The sequence below is a fragment of the Heterodontus francisci genome, chromosome 22, assembly GCF_036365525.1.
Source record: "Heterodontus francisci isolate sHetFra1 chromosome 22, sHetFra1.hap1, whole genome shotgun sequence".
Lineage (NCBI taxonomy): Eukaryota > Metazoa > Chordata > Chondrichthyes > Heterodontiformes > Heterodontidae > Heterodontus > Heterodontus francisci.
This window is the reverse complement of record NC_090392.1, coordinates 7,565,895-7,577,952: the sequence shown is the minus strand read 5'-3', so window position 1 is coordinate 7,577,952 and position 12,058 is coordinate 7,565,895.

Here is a 12,058-nt window from a genome sequence, read left to right as displayed (position 1 = left end):
CACTCTCTCCTCCCCCACTCTCCCCTCCCCCACTCTCTCCTCCCCCACTCTCCCCTCCCCCCTCTCTCCTCCCCCACTCTCCCCTCCCCCACTCTCCTCCCCCACTCTCCCCTCCCCCACACTCTCCTCCCCCACTCTCCCCTCCCCCACTCTCCTCTCCCCCACTCTCCCCTCCCCCACTCCCCTCCACATTCTTCCTCCCTCACTCCCCACCCCATATCCCTACCTCTCTCCCCTCCCCCACTCCCCTCCCCCACTCCCCTCCACCACTCCCCTCCTCTCCCCAACTCCCCTATCCCACTCTCCTCCCACACTCCACACCCTCACTCACCTCCCCAGATCCCCACACCCGCTCCCCTCCCGCACTAACCTCCCCCACAACCCTCCCCACACCCCTCCCCCACTCCCCTCCCCCACTCTCCTCCCCCACTCCCCTACCCCTCTCCCCTCCCCCTCTCCCCTCCCCCACTCTCCCCTCCCCCACTCTCTTCCCCCTCTCTCCTCCCCCACTCTCCTCCCCCACTCTCCTCCCCCACTCCCATCCCCCACTCCCCTCCCCCACTCCCCTCCCCCACTCACCTCCCCCACTCCGCTCCCCAACTCTCCTACCTCACACACCTCCGCCACTCCCCTTCCCTCCACAACCCACCTCCCCTACCCCGCACACGTCACCAGCTCCACTTACACACTCCTCTTCCCTCCACCTCCTCACTGCACTCCCCTATCCCACTCCCCTATCCCACTCCACATTCCCCTATCCCACTCCACATTCCCACTCCCCTACACGACTCCCATTACTCACTCCCCTCCCCAACTCCGCTACCCCACTCCCCTCCCCCATTCCCCTAACCCCTTCCCCTAGCACACCCCCTCCAACACTCCCCGCCCCCCTCTCCAGTCCACCTCTGCGCTTCCCTGCACCTCTTCAATGCCCTCCCCTATCACACTCCCATCCCCCACTACCCTCCCGCACTCCCCTACCCCACTCCCCTACCGCACTCCACTCCCCCACTCCTCTCCCCCACACCCCTCTCACACTAACCACCCCCACTCCCCTCCCAACTCCCCTCGCCCACTCCCCTACCACACACCCCTACCCAACTCCGCTTACCTCCACCTCCTCACTGCCCTACTCTACCACACTCCCATCCCAAACTACCGTCCCCCACTCCCGAAACGCACACCCCTCCACAACACCCCGACCCTACACCCCTACCCAACACCCCTACCCCACTCCCCTACCCCATTCCACTACCCCAGTCCCGTTGCCAATCCCCTACCTCACTCGCCTCCCACACTTCCCTACCCACCTCTCCTAACCCCCTCCCCGACCCCACTCCCCTTCCCTCCACCTCCTCACTGCACTCCAGTACCCAGCTCCCCTACCCACACACCTCCACCATGCCCCTCCCTCATTCCCCTTCCCTCCAGCTCCTCCCAGCGCTCCCCTACCCAACTCCCCTATCCCACTCCCCTACCCCACTCCCCGAAACTACACCCCTCCCCCACTCCACACACCCACTCCACACCCCCACTCCCCTTACCTCAACCATCTCACTGCGCTCCCCTACCCCACTCACCTCCCCTACTCCCCTTCCTTCTCCTCCTCATTGCCCTCCCCTTCCCAACTCCCCAACGCCACTGCCCTCCCCCACTCCCCACGCGACTCCCCTTCACTCCACCTCATCACTGCCCTTACCTACCCCACACCGCTCCGCACTCCCCTCCTCACTTCCCTCCCCCACTCCCCTCCACATTCTCCTCCCTCACTCCCCACCCCATATCCCTACCTCTCTCCCCTCCCCCACTCCCCTCCCCCACTCCCCTCCCCCACTCCCCTCCACCACTCCCCTCCTCTCCCCAACTCCCCTATCCCACTCTCCTCCCACACTCCACACCCTCACTCACCTCCCCAGATCCCCACACCCGCTCCCCTCCCGCACTAACCTCCCCCACAACCCTCCCCACTCCCCTCCCCCACTCCACTCCCCCACTCCCCTCCCCCACTCCCCTACCCCTCTCCCCTCCCACTCTCCCCTCCCCCACTCTCCACTCACCCACTCTCTTCCCCCTCTCTCCTCCCCCACTCTCCTCCCCCACTCTCCTCCCCCACTCCCATCCCCCACTCCGCTCCCCAACTCTCCTATCTCACAACCCTCCCCCACTCCCCTTCCCTCCACAACCAAACTCCCCTACCCCGTACCCCTATCCCACTCCACATTCCCACTCCCCTCCCCCCACTCCAGTCCACCTCTGCGCTTCCCTGCACCTATTCACTGCCCTCCCCTACCACACTCCCATCCCCCACTACCCTCCCGCACTCCCCTACCCCACACCCCTACCGCACTCCGCTCCCCCTCTCCCCTCCCCTCCCCCACTCCCCTCCCCCACTCCCCTCCCCCACACCCCTCACCCACTAACCTCCCCCACTACCCTCCCAACTCGCTTCGCCCACTCCCCTACCATGCACCCTACCCAACTCTGCTTACCTCCACCTCCTCACTGCCCTACTCTACCGCACTCCCATCCTACACATACCCTCCTCCACTACCCTCCCCCACTCCCCAATCGCACACCCCTCCACGACACCCCGACCCCACTCCCCTACCCCACACCCCTACCCCACTCCCCTACCCCATTCCACTACCCCAGTCCCGTTGCCAATCCCCTACCTCACTCCCCTCCCACACTTCCCTACCCACCTCTCCTAACCCCCTCCCCTACCCCACTCCCCTGCCCTCGACCTCCTCACTGCACTCCAGTACCCAATTCCCTACCCACATACCTCCACCACTCCCCTCCCTGATTCCCCGTCCCTCCACCTCCTCCCTGCGCTCCCCTACCCAGCTCCCCTATCCCACTCCCCTACCCCACTCCCCTACCCCACTCCCCCACTACACCCCTCCCCCACTACACACCCCCACTCCCCTTCCCTCCACCACCTCACTGCGCTCCCCTACCCCACTATCCTACCCCACTCTCCTATCCCACTCCACTTTCCCACTCCCCGACCCCACTCCCCTAACTCACTTCTCTCCCACACTCACCACCCCTTCCCCCTTCCTTCTCCTCCTGACTGCTCTCCCCTATCCAACTCCCCAACGCCACTGCCCTCCCCCACTCCCCACGTTACTCCCCTTCACTCCACCTCATCGCTGCCCTCCCCTACCCCACACCCCTCCCCACTCCCCTCCCCACTCCCCTCCCCACTTCCCTCCCCCACTCCCCTCCACATTCTCCTACCTCACTCCCCACCCCATACCCCTACCTCACTCCACTTCCCCACTCACATAACACACACCCCACCCCCACTCCCCTCCCCCACTCCCCTCCCCCACTCCCCTCCCCCACTCCTCTACCCCACTCCCCTCCCCCATTCCCCTCATCCACCCCCTCCGACCCAACTCCACTCCCACTCCCCTTCCCTCCACCTCCTGACAGCACACCCTACCAGACTCCACGACACCACTCTGCACCCCCACTCCCCTCCTCTACTCCCCTACCCCACCGCACATCCCTCCCAAACTCCCCTACCAGACGCCCTCCCCCACTCCCCTCCCCTCCCCCACTCCCCTCCCCCTCTCCCCTCCCCAAATCGCCTCCCCAGTCCCATTACCAAATCGCCTCCCCCAGTCCCCTTACCAAATCGCCTCCCCTACTCCCCTGCCCTCCACATCCTTACAGCCCTCCTCTACTCCACTCCCCTACAACACTCTGATCCCCCACTAGCCCCACCAATCCCCTACCCCGCTTCTCTCCAAAACTCCCCTACCCTCTCCCCACCCCCACTCCCCTACCCCACTCCCCTACCACATTCCACTACCCCAGTCCCGTCGCCAATCCCCTACCTCACACCCCTCCCATACTCCCCTACCCACCTCTCCTACCCCACTCTCTTACCCCACTCCCCTTCCCTCCACCTCCTCAATGCACTCCAGTACCCAACTCCCCGACGCCACTGCCCTCCCCCACTCCCCACGACACTCCCCCACTGCCCTACCTCGCTCCATTCCCCCAGTTACCACCCCCACTACCTTACCCCACTCCCCTCTACAATCCCCTCCCCAATCCCCTCCCCACCCCCGTCCCCACTTCCCTCCCCCACTCCCCCACCCCACTCACCTAACACACACCCTACCCCACTCCACTCCCCCATTCCCCTCTCCCACTCCCCTTCCCTCCATCTCCTCACTGCACCCCTACCCAACTCCCGTCCCCACTCCCCTTCCCTCCACCTCCTTACAGTCTACCCCTACCACACTTCCCGACACCACCCTGCACCCCCACCCCCTCCTCCACTCCCCTACCCCACTACCGCACCGCACCTCCCTCCCAAACTCCCCTACCAGACGCCCTCCCCCACTCCCCTCCCCCATACCCCTCCCCACACACCACCCCCACTTCCCTCCCCCACTTCCCCACCCCACTCACCTAACACACACCCTACCCCACTCCACTCCCCCATTCCCCTCTCCCACTCCCCTTCCCTCCATCTCCTCACTGCACCCCTACCCAACTCCCGTCCCCACTCCCCTTCCCTCCACCTCCTTACAGCCCACCCCTACCACACTTCCCGACACCACACTGCACCCCCACCCCCTCCTCCACTCCCCTACCCCACTACCCCACCGCACCTCCCTCCCAAACTCCCCTACCAGACGCCCTCCCCCACTCCCCTCCCCCAAACCCCTCCCCACACACCACCCCCACTCCCCTCCCACACTCCCCTCCCCCAATCCGCACCCCCACTCCCCAGGCCCACTCCCCTCCCCAACTCCCCTTCCCTCCACCTCCTTCCAGCGCTCCCCTACTCCACTCCCCTACACCACTCTGATCCCCCACTACCCTCACCACTCCCTACCCTACTCCCCTCCAAAACTCCCATACCCTCTCCCCACCCCCACTCACCTACACCACTCCCCTAACCCACTCCCTGTCCCCCACTCTCCTCCCCCACTCCCCTCCCCAACTCCCCTCGCACAGTCTCCTCCCACACTCCCCTCCCTCACTCCCCTCCAACTCCCCTACAACTCTAACCTCCCCCACTACCCTCCGCACTCCCCTCCGCACTCCCCTCCCCACTCCCCTCCCCACTCCCCTCCCCCACTGCCCTCCTCACTCCCCTCCCCACTCCCCTCCTCACTCACCTCCCACACTAACCTTCCCCACTCGCTCCCCCACGCCCCTCACCACTCACCTCCCACACTAACCTCCCCCACTCGCCTCCCCACTCCCCTCCCCACTCCCCTCCCGCTCTTGCCTCCCCCAATCCCCTCCCCCACTCCCAAACTCCCCTCCCCCACTCCCCTCACTCACTAATCTTCCCCACTCCCCTCCCACACTAACCTCCCCCACTCCCCTCCCAACTCCCCTCATCCACTCCGCTACCCCACTCCGCTTACCTCCACATCCTCACTGCACGACTCCACCACACTCCCATCCCCCACTACCCTCCCCCACTACCCTCCCCCACTCCCTAACCGCACCCCCCTCCACAACACCCCTACCCCTCTCCCCTACCCCAAACCTGACCCCACACCCCTACCCTACACCCCTACCCTACTCCCCTACCCCAGTCCACTACCCCAGTCCCATCGCCAATCTCCTCTCTCACACCCCTCCCATACTCCCATACCCACCTCTCCTACCCCACTCCCCTACCCCACTCCCCTTCCCGCCACCTCCTCACTGCACTCCAGTACCCAGATCCCCTACGCCACTGCCCTCCCCCACTGCCCTACCTCACTAAACTCCACCAGTTACCCCTCCCACTACCTTACCCCACTCCCCTCCCCACTCCCCTCCCCATTTCCCTCCCCCACTTCCCTCCCCCACTCCCCTCCCATTTCTCCTACCTCACTCCCCACCCCATACCCATACCCCACTCCCCTCCCGCACTGCCCTACCTCACTCCACTCCCCCAGTTAACGCACCCACTACCTTGCCCCACTCCCCTCCCCACTCCCTTCCCCCACTCGCCTCCCCATACCCCTACCTCACTCCACTCCCCCACTCCCCTACCCCACTCACATAACACACACCCCTCTCCCACTCCCCTCCCCCATTCCCCTCTCCCACCCCCTTCCCTCCATCTCCTCACTGCCCCACTACCCAAATCCCCTCCCCACTCCCCTTCCCTCCACCTCCTTTCAGCCCACCCCTACCACACTCCCCGACACCACTCTGCACCCCCACCCCCTCCTCCACTCCCCTACCCCACTACCCCACCGCACTTCCCTCCCAAACTCCCCTACCAGACGCCCTCCCCCACTCCCCTCCCCCACACCCATCCCCACACCCCTTCCCCGCACCCCCACTCCAATCGCCCACTCTCCTCCCCCACTCCACCTCCCCCACACCCCTCGCCCACTACCCTACCGCTATGGCCAACCCCACGCCCCTCCACAACTCCCCTCCCCAACTCCCCTTCCCTCCATCTCCTGACAGTCCTCCCCTACTCCACTCCCCTACACCACTCTGCTCCCCCACTAGCCCCACCACTCCCCTACCCCACTCCCCTCCAAAACTCCCATAACCTCTCCCCACCCCCACTCACCTACACCATTCCCCTAACCCACTCCCTGTCCCTCAATCCATTCCCTGACTACCCAAACCCCACTCTCCTCCCCCACGCACCTCCCCAACTCCCCTCCTCCACACCTCGACCCCACTCTCCAACCCTCTCCTCGAGGCAACACCCCTCCCCCACACCTCGCCCCACTCCCTGCCTCAACTCCCCCACCCCACACTCCCCTCCCCCACTCCCCTCCACCACTCCCCTCCCCCACTCCCCTCCCCCACTCCCCTCCCACGCTCCCCTCCCCCACAGCCCCTCCTCAACTCCCCTAACTCCCCTTCCCCACTCTCCTCCACCACTCCCCTCCCCAACTCCCCTCCCCCACTCAACTCCCCTACCACGCACTCTTCCCCACACTCCTCCCCACACCCCTCCCCTACTCCCCACTCCCACTGCCCTCCCCAAATCCCCCACCACACTCCCCTCCCACACTCCCCTCCCCCAAATCCCCTGCCCCAATTCCCCTACCGCACTCCCATCCCCCACTCCCATCCCCCACTATCCTCCCCAGCTACCCTCCCCCACTACCCTCTCCCACTCCACTCCCCCACTCCACTCCCCCACTCCACTCCCCCATCCCCACCCCCACTCTCCTCCCCCACTCCCCTCCCCCAAATCCCCTGCCCCAATTCCCCTACCGCACTCCCATCCCCCACTCCCATCCCCCATTATCCTCCCCAACTACCCTCCCCCACTACCCTCTCCCACTCCACTCCCCCACTCCACTCCCCCACTCCACTCCCCCATCCCCACCCCCACTCTCCTCCCCCACTCCCCTACCCCAAATCCCCTTCCACAAATCCCCTACCCCAAATCCCCTCCCCAAATCTCCTCCCCCAAATCCCCGCCCCCACTCCATTCACATACCGCACTCCCCTCCACAACTCCCCTACCCGACTCCCCTACACAACCCCCCGTCACCACACCCCTACCACACTCCCCTCCCCCACTCCGCTACCCGACTCCCATACCCCACACCCCTACCCCACTCCCCGACCCCACTCCCCGACCGCACTCCACGACCCTACTCCATGACCGCACTCACCCGACCCCACTCACCCGATCACACTCCCCACCCCCACACCCCAACCCAACTCCCCACACCCATGCCCCTCCCCTAGTCCCCTCCCCCACACCTCTACCCCACTATCCTCACCTCTCCTCTCTGCAACACCCGTCCCCCACTCCCCTCCCCCATTCCCCTCCCCCCGTCCCCACACCCCCTACCACACTCCCCTCCCCCACCCCGCTCCCCCACCCCGCTCCCCCACTCCCCTCCCACACTAACCTCCCCCACACTCCTCCCCACACTCCTCCGCACACTCCTCCCCCACTTCCCTCCCCCACTGCCCTCCCCCACTCCCCTCCCCCAAATTCCGTACCCCAAATTCTGTACCCCAAATCCCCTACCCCAAATCCCCTACCCCCAATCCCCTCCCCCAAATCACCTCCCACTCTCCACTCGCATACCGCACTCCCCTCCACAACTCCCCGACCCGACTCCCCTACCCAACCCCCCGTCAATACACCCCTACCACACTCCCCTCCCCCACTCCCCTCCCCCACTCCACTCCCCCACTCCCCTACCCCACTCCCCTACCCCACTCCCAGACCCACTTCCCAACTCCACACTCCTACTCCACTCTGCACTCCACTCCCCTACTCCACTCCTCTCCCCCACACCCATCCTCAACTCCCCTCCCTAACTCCCCTCCCTAACACCCCTCCCCAACTCCCCTCCCTTACTCCCCTAAGCCACTACCCTCCCCCATTTCCCTAACCCACTACCCTCCCCAACTCCCCTCCCCCACTCCCCTCCCCCACTCCTCTCCCACACTAACCTCCCACACTAACCTTCCCCACACTAACCTCCCCCACACTCCTCCCCACACTCCTACCCACACTCCTCACCAAAGTCCTCCCCCACGCACCTACCCCAGGTCCCCAACCCCAAATCCCTTCCCCCAAATCCCTTCCCCCAAATCCCCTCCACCAAATCCCCTCCCACAAATCCCCTCCCCCACTCCACCCTCATACCGCACTCCCCTCCACAACTCCCCTACCCGACGCCACTACCCAACCCCCCGTCACCACACCCCCTACCACACTTCCCTCCCCCACTCCCCTACCCCACTCGCCTACCCCACTCCCCTAACCCACTCCCCTACTCCACACCCCTACTCCACTCTACACTCCACTCCCATACTTCACTCCACTCCCCCACACCCCTCCTCAACTCCCCTCCCTAACTCCCCTCCCTAACACCCCTCCCCAACTCCCCTCCCTCCCTCCCCAAACCCACTACCCTCCCCCATTTCCCTAATCCACTACCCTCCCCAACTCCCCACCCCAACTCCCCTCCCCCACTCCCCTCCCCCACTCCCCTCCCACACTAACCTCCCACACTAACCTCCCCCACACTCCTCCCCACACTCCTCCCCACACTCCTCCCCCACTCCCGTCCCCCACTCTCCTCGTCCACTCCCCTACCCCACTCCGCTACCCCACTCCCAAACGCCACTCCCCTACTCCACTCCCCTACTCCACTCTGAACTCCACTCCCCTACAGCACTCCACTCCCCCACACCCCTCCTCAACTCCCCTCCCTTACTCCACTCCACTCCCCCACACCCCTCCTCAACTCCCCTCCCTAACACCCCTCCCTAACTCCCCTCCCCAACTCCCCTCCCTCACTCCCCTCCCCCACTCCCCTCCCCCACTCCCCTCCCAAATCCCCTCCCCCACTCCCCTCTCCCTCTCCCCTCCCACACTAACCTCCCACACTAACCTCCCCCACACTCCACCCCACACTCCTACCCACACTCCTCCCCAAAGTCCTCCCGCACTCCCCTACACCAGGTCCCCTATCCCAAATCCCTTCCCCCAAATCCCCTCCACCAAATCCCCTCCCCCAAATCCCCTCCCCCACTCCACCCGCATACCGCACTCCCCTCCACAACTCCCCTACCCGACTCCCCTACCCAACCCCCGTCACCGCACCCCCTACCACACTCCCCTCCCCCACTCCCCTCCCCCACTCCCCTACTCCACTCCCCTACTCCACTCTACACTCTACTCCCATACTCCACTCCACTCCCCCACACCCCTCCTCAACAACCCTCCCTAACTCCCCTCCCTAACACCCCTCCCCAACTCCCCTCCCTCCCTCCCCTAACCCACTACACTCCCCCATTTCCCTAACCCACTACCCTCCCCAGCTCCCCTCCCCCTCTCCCCTTCCCCACTCCCCTCCCCCACTCCGCTCCCACACTAACCTCCCCCACACTCCTCCCCACACTCCTCCCCAAAGTCCTCCCCCACTCCCCTACCGCAAGTCCCCTACCCCAAATCCCTTCCCCCAAATCCACTCCCCCAAATCCCCTCCCCCAAATAACCTCCCCCACTCCACCCGCATACCGCACTGCCCTCCACAACTCCCCTACCCGACTCCCCTACCCAACCCCCCGTCACCACACCCCCTACCACACTCCCCTCCCCCACTCCGCTCTCCCACTCCCCTCCCACACTAACCTCCCCCACACTCCTCCCCCACTCCCCTCCCCCACTCCCCGACCGCACTCCACGACCCCACTCCATGACCGCACTCACCCGACCCAACTCCCCTCCCACACTAACCACCAACACACTCCGCCCCACTCCCCTCCCCCACTCCCCTCCACCACTGCCCTCTCCAAGTCCCATCCCCCAAATCCCCTCCCCCAAATCCTCTACCCCAAATCCCCTCCCCCACTCGCCTACTGCTCTCCTCTCCACAACCCCCCTCCACAACTCCCATACCTGACTCCCCTACCCAACCCCCCGTCACCACTCCCCTCCCTTACTCCCCTCCCTCACTCCCCTACCCCTCTCCCCGACCCCTCTCCCTGACCCCTCTCCCCGACCCCACTCCCCGACCCCAAACCCCGACCCCACTCCCAGACCCCACTCCCCGACCCCCCTCCCCCACGACCCTCCCCTTATCCCCTCCCCCACGCCCCTCCCTTAATCCCCTGCCCCACTCCTCTACCCCAATCTTCTCCCCTCTCCTCTCCGCAACACCCCTCCCCCACTCCTCTCCCCCACTCCTCTCCCCCACTCCTCTCCCACAGTCCCCTCCCCCACTCCCCTCCCCCAAATCCCCTCCCACAAATCCCCTCCCCCAAATCCCCTACCCCAAATCCCCTACCCCAAATCCCCTCCCCCACTCGCCTATTGCTCTCCCCTCCACAACCCCCCAACAACTCCCCGACCCGACACCCCTACCCGACTCCCCTACTCAATCCCCCGTTACCACTCCCCAACCACACTCCCCTACCACACTCCCCTACCACACTCCCCTCCCCCACTCCGCTCCCCCACTCCGCTCTCCCACTCCCCTACCGAACTCCCCGGCACAACACCCCTACCCCACTCTCCTACCCCACTCCCCTACCCCACTCCGCTCCCCAACTCCCCTACCCCACTCACCTCCCCTACTCCCCTTCCTTCTCCTCCTCACTGCCCTCCCCTACCCAACTCCCCAACGCCACTGCCCTCCCCCACTCCCCACGCGACTCCCCTTCACTCCACCTCATCACTGCCCTCCCCTACCCCACACCGCTCCGCACTCCCCTCCTCACTTCCTTCCCCACTCCCCTCCACATTCTCCTCCCTCACTCCCCACCCCATACCCCTACCTCTCTCCCCTCCCCCACTCCCCTCCCCCACTCCCCTCCACCACTCCCCTCCTCTCCCCAACTCCCCTATCCCACTCTCCTCCCACACTCCACGCCCTCACTCACCTCCCCAGATCCCCACACCCGCTCCCCTCCCGCACTAACCTCCCCCACAACCCTCCCCACTCCCCTCCCCCACTCCCCTCCCCCACTCCCCTACCCCTCTCCCCTCCCCCTCTCCCCTCCCCCACTCACCCCTCCCCCACTCTCCTCCCCCTCTCTCCTCCCCCACTCTCCTCCCCCACTCTCCACCCCCACTCTCCTCCCCCACTCCCATCCCCCACTCCGCTCCCCAACACTCCTATCTCACAACCCTCCCCCACTCCCCTTCCCTCCACAACCAAACTCCCCTACCCCGCACACCTCCCCCACTCCACTTACACACTCCCCTTCCCTCCACCTCCTCACTGCGCTCCCCTATCCCACTTCCCTATCCCACTCCACATACCCCTATCCCACTCCACATTCCCACTCCCCTCCCCCCACTCCAGTCCACCTCTGCGCTTCCCTGCACCTATTCACTGCCCTCCCCTACCACACTCCCATCCCCCACTACCCTCCCGCACTCCCCTACCCCACACCCCTACCGCACTCCGCTCCCCCTCTCCCCTCCCCTCCCCCACTCCCCTCCCCCACTCCCCTCCCCCACTCCCCTCCCCCACACCCCTCACACACTAACCTCCAACACTACCCTCCCAACTCGCTTCGCCCACTCCCCTACCACGCACCCTACCCAACTCTGCTTACCTCCACCTCCTCACTGCCC